Source organism: Saccopteryx bilineata, chromosome 8 (assembly GCF_036850765.1).
Source record: "Saccopteryx bilineata isolate mSacBil1 chromosome 8, mSacBil1_pri_phased_curated, whole genome shotgun sequence".
Taxonomy (NCBI): Eukaryota; Metazoa; Chordata; class Mammalia; order Chiroptera; family Emballonuridae; genus Saccopteryx; species Saccopteryx bilineata.
In genome coordinates this window covers 39640559-39658223 of record NC_089497.1, presented here as the reverse complement: position 1 = coordinate 39658223, position 17665 = coordinate 39640559, and the positions used below count along the sequence as shown (strand labels likewise).

Genomic DNA, 17665 nt, shown 5'->3' with positions numbered 1-17665 from the left:
ATATAGACTCCCCGCATGCACCTGACCAGCATCCACCCAGCATGCCCACCAGAAGGCGATGCTCTGCCCATCTAGGTTGTTGTTCTGTTGTGGCCAGAGACATTCTAGTGCCTGAGGTGGAGGCCGTGGAGCCATCCTCAGCACCCAGGCCAACTTTGCTCCAATAGAGCTTTGGCTGCGGGAGGGAAGAAGGAGATAGAGAGGAAAGAGAGGGGGAAGGGTGGAGAAGCAGATGGGTGCCCTGACTGGGAATCAAACCCAGGACTTCCACAGGCCGGGCCGACACTCTACTGCTGAGCCAACTGGCCAGGGCCAGAACTACAGACCTTAACATAGTTAAGTGCATTAACTAAGCATGACCAACTTTCTCAGGGTGCCTCCTATTAATAAAAGAGAAAGAGGAGTCATGGCCATATCTGGTACAAGGATACCATGTTGACCAGAAAAAGGGTCCAGGCGCTATGGCAACACTGCCATGCCTTGTTCACTGTTATCAACAAATGGGAAGGGTGCCTGGAAGCAAAAGAGATTAGCTTTACCCAAACCAAAGACTAACTCAAATACAGGGACAATTGTGATAAGGAGAAGGTACTATCCAGACCCTGTCTTGCTGGGGGTTGGGGAGAGAAGGAGATAGGGCAATGTGTCAGGCTCTGCTTCATGTTCCCTGCTTCTACCTGTCCCAGATCCTCACAGCTGGAGCCGTAGATGGTCCCTGCTGTCACTGGCTCTGACTGAGTTCTGAGGCTGCTCTTGTGAGGGAGGAGTTTCCACCCCACCCTAGAACAGGCTGTGGGATTACATCTTATACTGAGCCTAGGATCTGGGGGCACACTTGATAGCTAATTCATGGGGCTGCTGAATTTGTCTTCAATCCCTCCCTTCTCCCTGACTCCCTTCCTTGGGTCACCCTTTTTCTCTTTTTCCTTAGTAACTCTGACTGAAAAACTAGCCTTTGAACTTTTATCCTAGTTCGTAAATTATTGTAACTCTGACTAGCTCTGGATAGTGGCTTAGACCTCCACTTCACTTTCCATTACACCTCAAATTTAGAATCAGGTAGATTTTATTGCCATTTTTATCTGCCTCTCAGTTGATTCTAGACTAGGGATATTGGCCTGAACTGGGGTTTCAGGAGCTGCACATGAAGGAGGGAAAGGGTAAGGGTCATCCTAGGCAGGGGCCAAAGAAAACAGATCTACCATCTGGAGGAGTTTTGGCTGAATTGGAAACTAAGGTGAGTTCAAGATATAAAGTCAGGGAGGTCGGGAATATAGCATGAACAACTCAAAACAGAACAGGTGAGATCATAGGTCTGATAGGCAGAGCCTGGCTAGCTCTGCTGAAAACCAGGGGATTAGAGTCTGAAGGCGGAAGCACTCTGCCTTCTGTTGGGGTGAACTTTGAAGGCATATCTTCTGATCATACAGGTTAAACCTCTGCTTCATCTCTCTCTCTAGCTGTGTGTAATTGACCTTTGGAAAATTATGTAATTCCTCTGAGTTTCCGTTTCTTTGTCTGTAAACTGGGAATAATAATGCCTGCTCATAGTCTATTATGAGGATTACAGAAAAAATAAAGTTGCTAACAGACAGTCTGCATAAGCGCTTGTCATAGGGTCATTCTTAGTATAGCTCTCTTACTTATCAGTTGCATGGCCTTGGGGGACTCATTTCACATTTTGGGGCTTTAGTGTCATGTCCAGTGAATAAAGAGGTCAGATTAGATCATCTTTAAATCCCCTTCCAACTCAAATATCCTAGATTTTATTCTAAGCCCTTACTTGGCAATGGAGTTTTGCTGTTTAATATGATCTTTCAGCTACCCTGTGACTCACGCCCAAGCCCACAAATTAGATTGAAACCCATTATTTTTTTTTTCTAAAAAAGTCTTTTGCAACATTAAAATCCACATATATGTTTAAATAACCTTGTCAAATTTGCTTTCCCTGCAGAGGACTTTTCTTTATTATTATTATTTTTTTTATTAAAATAAAAATCCCTCTGGTTGGCCTTTCAAATGTGTTTTTGTTAGGACTTCAGTCTGTTGTTAACCATTTTCAACCTCAAATTAAACTCTCTCCCTAAAGCTAAATGCTTTGCTACCCCCTGAGAAGTCACTCATGATGGTGATAGAGTGGGCACCTAAAATGCTAAATAATAATAATAATCTAAAATCTAAGTGTGTTGTGATCACTGGTTGCTCTACAGGGTCTGTCACTCATTTCCCTTTTCAGTAATTTTTACTATAAAACCCTGCATTGAAAGGGGAGGGATAAAACCTTGCACAGCAAATATCCACAAACTACAGGCTGTGGTAAATAGGGGATCCAATATCCAGAAAATAAATATGCAGGCTCCAGAGAAACATTTGCAATGAAGGGAAATAGATTCTCAAATTAAAAAGCTAGTAAAAAAAAAAAAAGATATAGAACTAATTTGCAAGAGAAAGGGATAGCTGTAGTTGATCTCCCTACCGACAAATTGCACTTGGATGTCGTTTTTTTTTTTTCTTGTTTTTTTTTTTTTTTTTTTTAATTTCGAAAGTTAAGGCAAGGGTTTCCTGTTCCTTTATGTTCCATAAACCAAGTCATTCAGATAAGCAGCCCTTTGCTCTATCAGCTAATTACTTTCTGATTTGCTTTGATCTTTCATTCAGGCAGTAAATTCCAGCTTCATTGCACCCATGATGTAAAAACCCAAATGTAATCACAGTTGCAAAAGGAGATAACTAGAAGTTGTTGATTTGAAAGAGGCATTTCCTTTTTCTCAAGAAGTATAGTATGTGATACACACTCTTTGTATGTCATTCAGGCAAACTGACCTTGTTTCAATTGCTTGGTTTCTTGTTTTTGGTCAGAAAACAATCATTTAAGAATCTTGCTTTTAGAGTTCTAACTTATATGTGATACTATTTTGTGTGTGTGCTATTCTCATAAATTATGATATTCTTCTATTCATGAAATAAAATGAGTGTTTTTTGTTTGTTTTTTTTGGGTATTTTGGGGCGGTGTGGCTTATGGACTCAGTACTTCATAGTCAAACCTTTCTGTACATTATCAACTTGCCTACAAAGTTAGTTCTTCTTTGGTCCAACTATATTTAAAAATTCTTGCTTAGGTTATTATTTTGTTTCTGAACAAATTGAATTTATAAATTAGATTTTTTTTACAATCTATTAAATTTATATCAGTTCATACGTTCAGATCCAAAAAAAAGACATCTGTGAGAATGTTAAAAGCTGCCATAATTACTTTTACTTTAATCTTTGTGAAAACACTTCACTATCCATTTGGTTTGGGGAAAAGAATTATTTTTCCAAAATATCATGTAAATAAGAATCTGAACTCTTCAAATTATTTTATAAACTACAAAATATTCTGACTACTGCTTTTTTTTGAAATTTATTTTATTACATCTGCTCCTTCTTCATACCTCTGCATATGTAGACATGGGAACTATGACTTCATTCTAGGCTCCAGATTGATTTGGGGCATTGAAGGGTGTCTGCAGCCTCCCCATTCCAAAGCATTCAGAATTTTATGAAAAATTCTCATTCAGTCACTGCTGGATATCTTTTCAAATTCTAGGCACAGTAAGAGAACAACAGTCAATCTTACTAGGTTAGCTCTTCATTAAATAATTCTTTAACATTGCTGAAGCTCTATCATTTGGCCTTAGAAATCATTGATCATCTGAATGATATTTTCTTGTGGCTGTTAAGTAATTTACTCTCTTACACCTCCCTCCCAGCCCTATGGAGCAACTTTTTTTTTTTTTAATAAATTAATCTTGTTTCCTAAAGTTATCTGCAGTATTCTAGAGCATCAAGAACTTGGCTCAGAATAAAACCGTCATTTTTCTACTACAGTATTTTACCTGGCAAGGGCTTTGGAACAAGGTGGCTTTTGGCCTCATTGTTGAGAGGTAGGGATTTGATAATCATTAACTTTCTTGATAACCAGAAGGCAGTGAGGAATTTGAAGGCCATGGTACCTGTTGTATAAACTGGCCAGTGGCCTTGTCACTTGTTTTTTGGGGAATAGAAAAGAATGATTAAATTGTATTTTGATAGTGTCTATATTGAAAAAGGTTTTAGATTATAAACTGACTGAAAAGATCTGATGCAGTACAAATGAAACTAGGTATTGGTTGGTAGCATGGGTGTTTTCCTAGTTTTTGGCTCATAAGACCAGAATTATATGACTTTGCAAATAAGGAGGTAGTTAGTATTTAAAGTCAACATTGCTATCATAAAAATTAATGAGTATTCAGATTTTTATATTATGGATAGTCCTGTCATTGATGAAACATGACCTAATTCAGTTGCTTTTAAAGTTCAAATCAAAGTGCTTTTGGAGTTACCTTGTCTGCTTTGTTACTAGCAGGAATCATCCTTCTAGCTGTTTATTTTAAACCTTTTGAACAACGTCCTCATTAGTAAAATGGAATTACATATATGTATTTTCTGCTTATTAAGTTGTAATAAGATTAAATGAGACTGCCTAAGTTAATTAGGTGAGTTAATGTATGTAAAATATTTTGGACAATGCCTAATATACGCAAACACTCAATACATATTAGCCATCACTATAATCATTACCATTATCACCATCATTGTCATCTAAGTCATTTGGCATCTGATAATTTAACTTTGGAAAGAAATTGCATCTCCAAACTTTAATAATTGAAATGTCAGCCTGACCTGTGGTGGCGCAGTGGATAAAGCATCGACCTGGAAATGCTGAGGTCGCGGTTCGAAACCCTGGGCTTGCCTGGTCAAGGCACATATGGGAGTTGATGCTTCCAGCTCCTCCCCCCTTCTCTCTCTCTCTCTCTGTCTCTCTCTCCTCTCTCTCCCTCTCTGTCTCTCTCTCTCTCTCCCTCTCTCTGTCCTGTCTAAAAATGAATAAATAAAAAAATAATTGAAAGGTCAGAGACTTACAAAGTATGTACTTTTACTGTCCTACCATCAATTTAGCCAACTTAGGAATGTGTTCACAGTCAAAAGCACTCGTGAACCTTCCTTCTAAGTAGAAGAGAAATATTATTAACTATAGTAGGGCTGTATGTTAAGAGAAAAGCTACCTTTATTCATCCATTTCCTTAAATTTTATTTTTCATGGACTTGTACAAAGAAGAGTAATGGCAGATCTTTTCCACATTCATTTGGCCCTAGCTTCATACCCTAAATTGTTTGAGCCCAATCAAATATTTTAATTTTTTTATATTTTAATTTTTATTAAATTAAAATCTACTAATTGTACAATCTCTGTAAGAGCTTATGAAGTATGGGTTACTGAAAAAATGCGTTTGGGGGTAGCACTTGCTTTTGCCCAATTTTGAACACTGTTTTGATGTTTTCAGTGCTCTAGTAAGGAAAAGTTTAGTGCACATTGCTGAAATTTATCACATCACAGGACATATTACTTCTTTTTTTTGTGGCAAAGACAGTGAGGGACAGATAGGGACAGACAGACAGGAAGGGAGAGAGATGAGAAACATCAATTCTTCATTGCAGTTCCTTAGTTGTTCATTGATTGATTTCTCATATGTGCCTTGACTGGAGGTGAGGGGGCTACAGCAGACCGAGTGACTCCTTGCTCAAGCCAGCGACCTTGGGCTCAAGCTGGTGAGCCTTGTTCTAACCAGATGAGCCCGCGCTCAAGCTGGTGACCTTCGAGGTCTCAAACCTGGGTCCTCCACATCCCAGTCCGATACTCTATCCACTGCGCCACCACCTGGTCAGGCCGGACATATTACTTCTGATGGTAAGTACAGTGTGTTTGGGTGTTGGAGCAGAACTGAAATCTCTTATCTCTGATGAAGGAAGTGCCAATTCCTGGTTAACAGTGGCAGAACAGTCACTCTCCTGGGTGTGTTACCTGCTAGTCACTTGTACAAATAAACAGAAAGAAGTACTTACATTTATAGAGCATTCATTATGTGCAAGTTTCTTTACATACTGAAAATCAATTTATAATGTTTTATATATATGTTTTACATAATTGAACTTATTTAATTGAGATATGAAATCTCTGATGTACGTACTGTTTTTCTCCCTGTTTTACAGGTAAGCAACTGGTATTATAGAAATACTATAGAACTTGCTTAGGTTACCTAGCTAGAAAGAGGCAGAATCAGGACTCAAAGCCAGGAAGCCTGGCTTTTTACCACCATTCCTGTTAACTCCTACACAACCCGCTGTGTGGATATCACTTTTTTATTTAAAACAAACAAACAAACAAACACATAGAAAGAAAATCTCTGAAGCTCAGGGAAGAGAAGTAACTTGTACTTGCTTTCTGCATTCCACCACACTCAGACAAGGAAAAAAGTGTCATGCCACATATATCAGTGTCTAATTATTTCTTGGTCAAAGGAAATGTTAAAATGCAGGTTTGGATAGAGTTGTGCCCACCTATTATTGTTTGCCAGAACCTTGCACGCTGTCCCAGGTGGAGTGAGTCCATGAAGGTGCACAGGAGAGCTCAGGACCCAGTGAGGTCTTTGTCTGGAAGCACATTTGGAAAATATGTTTGCAATCCTCCCAGAATGTCTTCTGGCTGATGAAGAACAGAGCTGGTTCTCCGAGGCCATACTGCCTGGTAGGTTCATCTTCTGCTGCTGGTAGAGGAGGTGAGGTTAGCAACCTGCTCCACCAGAGGGCTGTCAGCTGAAGAGACTTTCCTGCAGGTGCTTCAGACTGACACAAAGGTAGACTAGGAGAAAGGAGAGGAGACAGTATAAGGAAATGGAAAGTAAGTAAAAGAGAAGGAAAAGATCCTGGAAAAGGGAAAGAAGCCCAGTGCTGGAGTGCGTCTACCCCTGTCAGAGGGAAGAGTGGACCTGCCATTGACCCAAGGTTGTCCTCTTCCCTTGCTTCTCAGGAGAAAGCAGACGTCGTTCCCTAAGAGCTCTCAATCTCGCACCAGCCAAAAAATTCACTTGAAAAATTATATTACGTCTGAGAAGCAAGCACCCCCTAAAAGGCCCTGGAAGTCAGAATAATCAGGATTTAAATTAATCGCCTAATGGAAAAAAATATATTTTGAGAACAATGCTGATAATGTGCTAAAACTAGGGTACGTTTTTAAGTCTTTGAAATGAATTGAATTGCTGGTTAAAAAAGAATTAATTCTTAACAGAGAAATTGTGATTGAAATCCCCAATGTATTAATTCCTTAAAGCAATAGGTAATTAGTTAAGTATTGTGTTCTTACAGTCAGTACTACATTTAGCACTTAATTATACACTGTCTCAAATTATTTCCCAGTTGTTGCATGTATGTTAGTCCTGTCTCCCTGAACTTGGTCATAAACTTGGTGAGAACAAGGGCCAGGTTTCATTCTTTCATTGGCATCTCCCGCCATGCTTGGCACAGTCCTAAACACACACCACTATTCAGAAGTTGATGGATGCTAATTGGAATAAATTTGTGAGCTTAAAAAATTTGGTTCTTTGAAGAAAAATTTATTTAGCTATTCCAGCATGCCATGATCAGGATGTTTCTTAGAAGAGCCAAAAAAAAAAAAAAAAAAAAGTGAACGGATTGTGTAGCTTGAGATTGCATGTGTTAAATGGAGTAGAAAGCGTGAAAGGAGACAGCCTACTAGAGTGAAAAGAAGTTGTAGATGACTCCAGGTCAGGTGCTTGCTGCAGAGCTGCTGGATTTGAGTTTTTTGTTGATTTACCTACATTTTACAAAGACTGAATGTAGTCATTAGGCCTGGAAGGGGACGGAGAGCTGTCCCATATTTTCAGGGACCTGTTTACTTCTCAAAAGCTTTGGCTGTGGTCTGTTTATTTAAAAAGCAACTGAATAAAACAAGGCTTTTCTACAATTTATTCATTAGTAACAAATGTAAAGTATTTACCATTATGTTTACAAAGTGAAAATTATTATTTTTTATTTCAGAGACATAGAAATAATAACCTCTACTTTAGGACTATTCACTTATATTTTCTGAATAGGTCTTTAATTTTAAAACTTTTAATGAATTCATCTTAAAAAAGTTCTCTTTGAAAGAATACTGAAGCTGCAGCATTGTTCACAGTGGCCAGGACACGGAAACAACCAAAAAGCCCTTCAATAGACGACTGGATAAAGAAGATGTGGCACATATACACTATGGAATACTACTCAGCCATAAGAAATGATGACATCGGGTCATTTACAGAAAAATGGTGGGATCTTGATAACATTATACGAAGTGAAATAAGGAAATCAGAAAAAACCAGGAACTGCATTATTCCATATGTAGGTGGGACATAAAAGTGAAACTAAGAGACATTGATAAGAGTGTGGTGGTTACGGGGGGAGGGGGGAAAGGGAGAGGGAAAGGGGGAGGGGGAGGGGCACAAAGAAAACTAGATAGAAGGTGACAGAGAACAATCTGACTTTGGGTGATGGGTATGCAACATAACTGAAAGACAAGATAACCTGGACTTGTTGATCTTTGAATACATGTAACCTGATTTATTGATGTCGCCCCATTAAAAAAATAAAATTATAAAAAAAAAAAAGAAAGAATACTGAAGATTAGGTCATGTCTAATATATGTTCACTTTGATTTCTTATGAAAGGTCACTGTGGTGGGAGCTGAATCCCAGGTTTCCCAGAGGGGGGGGTCTTTGGCCCCCAGTGTATCTGTTGGTTTTGAGAATGGCAGGATATGGGAAACCAACTTTGTATAGGACACCTGCCTAACCAAGGCTCTCCACCTTATGTAATCGATCTGGACTCAGCTGTGCACAAAGTTTTCTTTCCTGCCAATATTGGTATAAATTTTATTATCTAAATTCATCTATAAGCAATTTAAATCCTCAATTTAGTGTCCAGATATGGACTTGAGTTCAACAGTGCCATAGTGACCTCATTCAATCTCTTTGCTCCCAGTTTCAATTAGGTGATGAAATTTATTGAGAAGGCCCCAAACATGTTTAAATCTTAATTGACACATGTGGGTAGTTTGAAGTATTTACCTGCTCAGCTTCTGGGACAATCAACACTGAAGCCCTGCATCTTGTACAAAACCAAGCTTCCTTTGATTGTGATCATGAATAAAACTGACAAATTGATCACAGCTTTGCAGTGGAATGAATGCAAGATTTTGATGCTTTCCAAGATGCCTTCAGTCAAGAAATTACGTGTCAGTAAACTAACTCATTCAATGAACATGGTGTTACATGAGTCTTACAGTTCACTCAGGGTAATAGGTGTGTCTGTTGTTCTGGTTACAGGCTTAGAGGAATTCTTCATGCAAATCACTAGTGCTGCGGGAGGATATGAAAGGGAGCATCATCCTGAATCTGAACATCTGAGGAAATCAATGGCCAGTACACAGAGCCATCAGCAGAAAGAACAATGCTAACAGCTTCTGAAGGATATGGACTCTGTAGCCTTGGATGCAAGAACTGCTATAGACAGCTTATCTCCTGTGTGGAACCCTTCTGACTTGTTCCTGACTTGGGGAACTTGGACGAAGAGGATGAGGAAGGAGACAGTGACACTGATGATATTGACCAGAGAGAGGAAAGCGATGAAGAGCCAGCATTCCAGAATTTTATGCAAGAATCAATGGCACAGTACTGGAAGAGAAACACAGAGTAGTTTCTAGAAGTCCAAAAGTTTGGAATGCTGTGCAAGAATTATAGAACTATACTTACTTCTGATTGAACTTACTATATAAACTCTTTTATTCAGAATAGCAGAGTTTCTCTTACAAGAAAATCTCTTGACCCTGATGAAGCTAGGGATAGAGACATTTGCATCTGGCAGGTCTTCCCCTTGTATTTTTGCACGGAAGGATATTCTGACTATTCTTGGATGCTGGTATTCCTTCAAGTGTAAAACTTCATGTCTGATCTTTTGAACTCAAGTGCTTTTGCTGCTGATGGATGGGATAGAGAGAGAACATATTGTTCATTTCAGATATCAGTTATTAGGCTGGATCTATAGCCTCTATTTTTCTAGCATCTTGCCCTTGACCCACTAGTTCCCCTCCTTTTAGCATGAGCTTGTACAGAGCGGCAGTGGAGTCTCTTTAGCAACCAATCAATGTTGGTATAAAATGTGCCTCATGCTTGATAGCTCATTATAGGACATGAGGTTTGTTGAAGAAAGTGAACAAAATATAATTAATGAGAATCCTGCTTTTGATGGTAATTTGGATAAAGAGTTTTTAATTTTAACTTTGTTGTATGACTGCCTGTTGTGATTTCAAATAAAAAAATTATATAATCACAAATAGATTCACTTCTGTTCATTAGCAAGGTTTAAAGCCATATGTCTGATCCTGTCTCAGTAAGAGGTGATGCTTACTGAAGTTTCCCCTGTACGCATACCTAGTAACCAGGTATAGAGCCAGGCCCTGTTTGTATTGTACTTTGAACTTACAGTACAGTATCTTTGGTGGTTTACTCAAAGGCCAGGAGTTTAAGTCAGGTGTATATTCCATATGTAACAGTTCTGGTAAGGGTTTAACCTGTCTCCATTCTTCACAGTATCTTAAAATATAGTACATTCCTTTTAAGGAAATGCACTGTCCATGGTTCTGACAATGTGGTCTCTGGACTAGAAGAGTAAGCATCATCTGGGAAATAGTTAGAAATGGGACACTGAAGACCTGAATCAGAAGTGGGCTCAGCAATCCATTTAGACCACTGCTCCAACAAAGAGCCTGTGACAATTCCAGGCCAGGTGAGTCTCAGGTATCAATTCTCATATGATCTACTTTATCAGAGTATCCTAACTTTGATCATCTGGTGCCTATTCTTTCATTTAAACATTCTAAAAAATATATTTTATTTTTTTAAAAAGTGAAAGTGGTGATTAAAGGCTGGAAAAATATAAACCAATCTAATTTCTAGTAATTATAAGGTAACTAAGTCATGATTACAATCACATCACTAGATATCAATTCTAGGTAATACTGTTACATTAAGAAAAGGCCCTCTGTGAATTTGCCTGTATCTGTTTCTCAAACCTCTTTCCTATTGTTCTTCATATCACATTCCATATTACAGTAATGTCAAATTCTTAAGGATCCCTGCATACAATACATATTTTTAGTTTGGTGAAAGCTAGAAATGCTTGGCCTAAAATTCCCTCTTACTTTCTTACTAACTTTCCTGTATAAACCTTCCAGCAAGCCCCTTTCCCTATTTTTCATATTGGAGTTATCTTTCTTCTTTTCTCTCTCTCTTTCTTTTTTTCTTTGTTTCTTTTGACCAACACAGTGCCTCACAACACATAGAAAGTGCTCTATTAATTTTGACAGTTATTATTATTGTTGTTATTAAAGGGCTGAGAATTGAGTTCTTAGGTGCATTCAAGGTAAGAAATATTTCAGTTTAGAGTTTTTCTAGATTGGGGAGGTATATGTCTTGAATATTTTCCCCTGGCAGGATTTTGGAGGAAATAGCATTATTTAAATTTTTGGCTTTGTGTATGTTGGAATTCTCCTAAGTTTGAAAACATTATTACACTAGAAACATGAAATTTTAAATTAGACATGAAATTTTATACTTAATGAAGTGTGAGGTTATTTAAATGTAAGAAGCTTTATAAAATGACTAAAAATATTCTTCTCGAATCTTCAAAATAAAGCACAGCCTCTGTTCTTTTCCCAGAAGGAATAATAAATCAAAGAATGTGATGTAGCAGAAAGAACCTGAAATGAAATTCAGGCAGCTTAAATTAGCCTTTCATTGGATCGTGACTTTTTTTTTTTTAATTAAGAGGAGGAAAGATAGTAAGACAGACTCCCGCATGTGCCCGGACTGGGACCTACCCAGCAATCCCTGTCTAGAGCTGATACTTGATTCAACCTAGCTATTGTTAGCACCTGAGACTGACACCTGGACCAACGAGCTTCCCTCAGCACCCCAGGAGACACTAGAACCAATGGAGCCACTGGCTGTGGGAAGGGAAGAGGGAGAGAAGGGGGAGAGAACCAGATGGTCACTTCTTCTGTGTGCTCTGACCAGGAATTGAACCCAGGGTGTCCATATGCTGGGCCAAGGCTCTACCCACTGAGCAACCAACCAGGGCAGTTTGTGACTTTTGACAAGCTAACTCACTCTAGTCCTACATCTATCTTGATTAGAGGAATATTGCCCAAAGGGAATTTAAATTCCACTATAAATGCCCTCTAGGGTTATAATTTTATATTAAAACATTTTAAATTATCTAGTAAAAATGGAGTACCAGAGTGGAAGGGAGAAAATGAAAAAGAAGGGATTAGATTAGAGTGTGGCTCATTTTAGAAAACTTCTGGAAAGAGCTGAGTTCTTACTCAGTTTTGAAGGGAAGAAGTGATTGGAAGCTTTAGAAACTAGGATATGAAGGTGAGCTGAACTTTTATGGATGCTTTTATGTCTTTCGTATTGTGGGATCTAGGGGAAGCAGAAAAATTCACCTGAAGTTAAGCTCAGAATTTCAGACTCTAGTCACCAATGGTGAATGTGAAGAGAAGCTTTGCCAATAGAAATCAATTTTTAGGGTAGCAGGAGGTTTATGCTGCATTAGGCCTCAGTTTCCTTTCTTTATATTTTTCTGGGGGAAAAATCTTAATTTGCTTTATATTAAGTATTATTTTCTCACATCTGTTCTTCTCTCATCTCCTAATCTTTATCTGACCTAATGCCACACCTTTTCTTTCTAAATACTTTGCCTTCATGGTAGCCATGATAAATGCAACAGAATGGGCTGAAAAATAAATGTCAGTTTAATAAATGTGATTTGCTAAAAATGGCTTTATCTTTTCTGTTCCTACAACTGTTGCATTTCCTTTTATATTGCAAGTTTAGTAAGTATACACATTCAAACTTTTGAGGTGCTTTAATTTAGTTTACTTGTCTAAAAGCAGTAAAATATGAGATATTGTTTTATTTTTTACAGAGGAATAAACATTATATTTCTTTATCATTGACCTGATTCACAGAAAAGAAGAAAAATTATAGCAACTTGGTCTCATTTTTTTTAAAAGGTAAATTCAACATTTTCTTCCATGCCCCCAACCCTTTTTAACTAATAATCAGAGAAGAAAAAGTGTTATTCAGTATTCACAGCAAATGTTTTAAAAATTTGCATGATGCTATAGTTATTTTAAAAGAGAAAGAGACAAATGATATTGGAGGAAACAATTTAAAATAGAAACATATAGAGAGCCATATGCATGTAGGCAGATAAAGACCAGTGGGAAGTGGGTATAATTACAAGAACAGTTGCTCTGCATTAAAATTTATGTTAGTTTTCATTTTAAATTGCTACTTATTTTTATTTTTTTAGTGAGAGGAAGGGAGACAGGGAGACAAACTCCTGCATGAACCCCGATCAGTATCCACCTGGCAAGCCCACTTGGGGGTGATGCTCTGCCATCTGGGGCCATTGCTCCACTGCTCAGCAACAGAGACATTTTTTTTTTAGCATCTGAAGCAGAGGCCATGGAGCGATCCTTAGCACCCGCGGCCAATTTGGTCAAACCAATAAAGCCATGGTTGTGGAAGAGGAAGAGAGAGAGAGAGAAAAAGGAAGAGAGAGAGAAGTGGGAGGGGTGGAGAAGCAGGTGGTCACTTCTCCTGTGTGCCTTGACTGGGAATCAAACCCAGGACATCAGCACATCCAGACTACGCTCTACCACTGAGCCAATTGGCCAGAGCCAACTACTGTTTTTTGCTATGTGACAATGTACTCAATTTGTTTCAACATCAGTTTTCTTATTAATTAATGAGGAATAATAATAATATGTATCTTACTGGGTTACCAGTGAAATTAAATGAAATATTCATTCTGTAAATCTATAAATAGTTTATAATGTGTACTGGTTTCTGCTGTAAACACTTGTTTCTGGTTCTTAATCAAAGTTTTATCTTATGGCCACTGCCTTTTTCTACCTGTCATGTCCTTGTTTCTCATCTCATGAAACTGGCAGGAGACTAGAACCTGCCACCCTAAAATATGACTGTAGGAAACTAGAGTACATCACCCACAAATATGCCTCTGTAATGATTATTCTAAGCTGATTATTTTGAGAAATGGTAGACACAGGAGAAGCTCTGCAAACAGATTAAAAGTCACCTCTTTGTCAGGGTATTTCCCTTTCGGTACCAGGAAGAGAAGAGCTACTCCAAATCACAGGGGAATTTTATCAGTGCACAAGACATTGATTTAAATCTGCATTAAGAAAAAAAAATTCCTTAGTTTTGTCTGCCATAGTTTTTTCTAGTCACCTTTCCATAACTCATATCCTCTATACTCTTTTTTCTTTGATTTAGCTGAAGATAATATTTAAACCTGAATTCTAAGCCACATCACTGTTACTCATTTCCCTGGGCATTTCCATGTCTATATGAAATACATATGTTAATCTACTTGTTTGTTTGTTTGTTTGTTAATCTGTCTTTGTTACAGAGGTCCTGACCAAGAATTTAGAAGAGTAGAAGGAAACTTATCTGCCACCCCTCCCCCCCCACAAAATGCTCTGAACAAAGAGGAAGAGATATAGAGAGAGATACTGAAGAGAGTGCACACACTCAAGAGCCTGTACAAAGAGGTGGAGATCCTGCCCATAAATGAAGAAAAAAAACCAACATCGGAGACACACTTCAGAGGTAGTAACTGCATCTTGTTAACAGAGTTTTGAAAGTCATGTTGCATTTGCACAAATATCAAAACAGTGCTCTTTCTCTTTGATTCTGTGTAGATGGGGTACAATAGTTAGCCAAGTGCTGCTGATTTTCTATGCTGAACAGAGACAAGGACAGTGCAGAAATAGAGACTGAATATCATTTGGTCCTTCATTTGGTCCTTTATCTCACCTACTACAGTGTGTCCGTAAAGTAATGGTGCACTTTGGCCAATCATAGGAAAGCAACAAAAGATGATAGAAATGTGAAATCTGCACCAAATAAAAGGAAAACCCTCTCAGTTTCTGTAGGATGATGTGGCAGCATGTGCGCATGCGCAGATGATGACGTAACACCGTGTATACAGCGGAGCAGCCCACGGCCATGCCAGTTGAGATGTGGATGGTACAGAGAAAAGTTCAGTGTTTTCTGTGGCTCGCTAAATTCGAATCTATGACCAAAGTGCAATGTGAATATCAGTGCGTTTATAACGAAGTGCCACCACATAGGAATAACATTACTCGGTGGGATAAGCAGTTGAAGGAAACCGGCAGTTTGGTGGAGAAACCCCGCTCTGGTAGACCATCAGTCAGTGACGAGTCTGTAGAGGCTATACGGGAGCCCTAAAAAATCTGTGCGCGAGCCCACATTAAATTGCACTGAATAGTATGAAGCTGGGAGAGTTTTCCTTTTATTTGGTGCAGATTTCGCATTTCTATTGTCTTTTGTTGCTTTCCTATCACCGGTCAAAAGTGCACCATGACTTTACAGACACACTGTAGTAGGTGAGATAAAGGACCAAATGAAGGACCAAATGATATTCAGTCTCTATTTCTGCACTGTCCTTGTCTCTGTTCAGCATAGAAAATCAGCAGCACTTGGCTAACTATTGAAAATTCATGGTTTAGATCTGTACATTTTTAGATCAGTGCTCAACTGGTAAGAATCACTCATATTAAAACAAATAATTATGCAACAAATTTTGCAAAGATAAACTTCTAAAATGACAAATACCAGCTTGTTATTCAATTATGCTTCACTGAGCTTAAAATAATAAAACTTGAACTGCTACTTCTCATTTAATTTCTTTCTTCCAGATATGAACACGTAACCTTGACATACGGGAATAATGCTCTAACCAACTGAACTGAACTCTCTATCCAGGACCTTCTCATATGTATCTTAAAAAATATATTTTTATTCATTGGTTAGAGAAAGAGAGAGAGAGAGAAGCATCCATTTATTGTTTCTTATTTATGCATTCATTGGTTCATTCTTGTGTGTGCCCTGACCCATTCAACCCACAACCTTGGCATGTCTGGACAACACTAACCAACCAGGCTATCGGACCAGGGCCTCTCATATGTTTCTTTATATATGCAAATCTATGGTCAGCTCCATTTAGTGATGGCTGCCGGGGCTCTATAGATCCACACTCATACAATGATGTTGCCAGAATTTTTAGATAGAAATGTCTTAGGTTTGTCAATGTATTTACAAGGTGAACTGAGTTATGTGTTTGGAAGCTGTGTTTGCTGAGTAAGCACTTACTCTTTTCTTAGTTCCTGTGTGTCTTTGGACATTTCTGGGGATTAAATGGTAAGGGGTTATAGGTAATGGTTTTCTGTTTGCCTACTCTGAAATGCAAGTAGCATCTCAAACCATAGGTTTCACATGCATAGAAGCCTCTTTTCTCATACTTAGTATTTTTACCACAGTAAATATTCATTAAATACTGAACTTGTTTTAAGCATTTTCTAGTTAATCTGCTTCTGATTAGTTAATTGTTTTTGGGTTATTTAAACCCTGAAATATGAATGAACTTAAATTCTTTTTTTTTTCCAGTTTCTTTCAGCAGAAATTTCTTTGGGCTCTATTTAAGCTCCTGAGTTCAGATCTTAATTCTATTGACATGGATTGCCCAGTTTGATAATCTTGTGCTCTATTGAACAATCATTTCTAATAGGTTTAGTTCTTTCACATCCAGTCACTTGGCCTATAGGAAAAGGGATGGTAATAGAATCTATTAAAAAAGTCAAGAGTAATAAAAGTACCACATATTGAGGATAGGCTGTGTATCAACACATCATCAACATTTTATACCTTATCCTTTTTAATTTTCATTTGAGGTAGATTATTGTGCATATTTTATTGATGAAAACAGGGAAACCTAGAGAAGTTAAAAATGATAAAATATGCATTGCTAATATTTATTCAGAAATATGTATTAAGCTCTTCCATGAGGTTAATTATATATTATCTTGTATTATTCATTAGCAGTTTTATGTATTCAGCTTTTTTCTATCTACCAATATATTATTTTGAGGATAGAAATTATGTTTCATACTTTTTCATGTCCTCATATCACTCAGTTAATAATTATCCTGCAACAAGCAATTATTAAATTAAATTACTGCATTTAGATGTAAATATTTTTCCTCCACTTTAACCAGCAATTTTGCCACCTAAATTGAATAAATCTCTACTAGATGCCATTCCTCACAGATTACCTGGGGATCAGCAACTGAGTTCAAGATGACACTCTCTCAGATAGACCCTGCACAAGAAGGACTAGAAGAAAATAGCACTGTTCGTGCCCTTACTTTACTGTCAATAAGGGAAGTAATTTATATTTTTTAGTTTCTATAACCCATCTTTCCAAGTCCACATGAGAAAAATATAAATTTCCTTTTCATAGTTAATGCTGTGGGTAAGGGGCAGAGATCAGAGAAATATATTTTTGAAGTATAGTAATAGCATCACTGAGATGAAAATCAAAGGTAAACATTGATCTAAAATAAAAAGCATGATGTCTTAGTTCTATCTGTTTTGGCTCTTGCATAAAGAATGCTTCTGTTTCAGTAGTTCTTGGGACTTTACAGAACCTTACTGACACCATCATACACTAAAGATCACAAGCCTTATTATAACCAATGAGGGTTTAGATTTAAGATTCTAGATAAGCATATCCTGTAGATGAGCTAGTTAAACATACAAGTATCAAATAGAAAGTGAGACAGAATCTTCAAGTACAG

The 17665-nt window shown here is 37.8% G+C and overlaps 1 pseudogene; it reads left to right on the top strand.

Annotated features, from left to right (window-relative positions):
* Positions 1 to 1144: 1144 nt before the first annotated feature.
* Positions 1145 to 9612, top strand: LOC136311678 (GPN-loop GTPase 1-like; annotated as a pseudogene).
* Positions 9613 to 17665: the final 8053 nt, after the last annotated feature.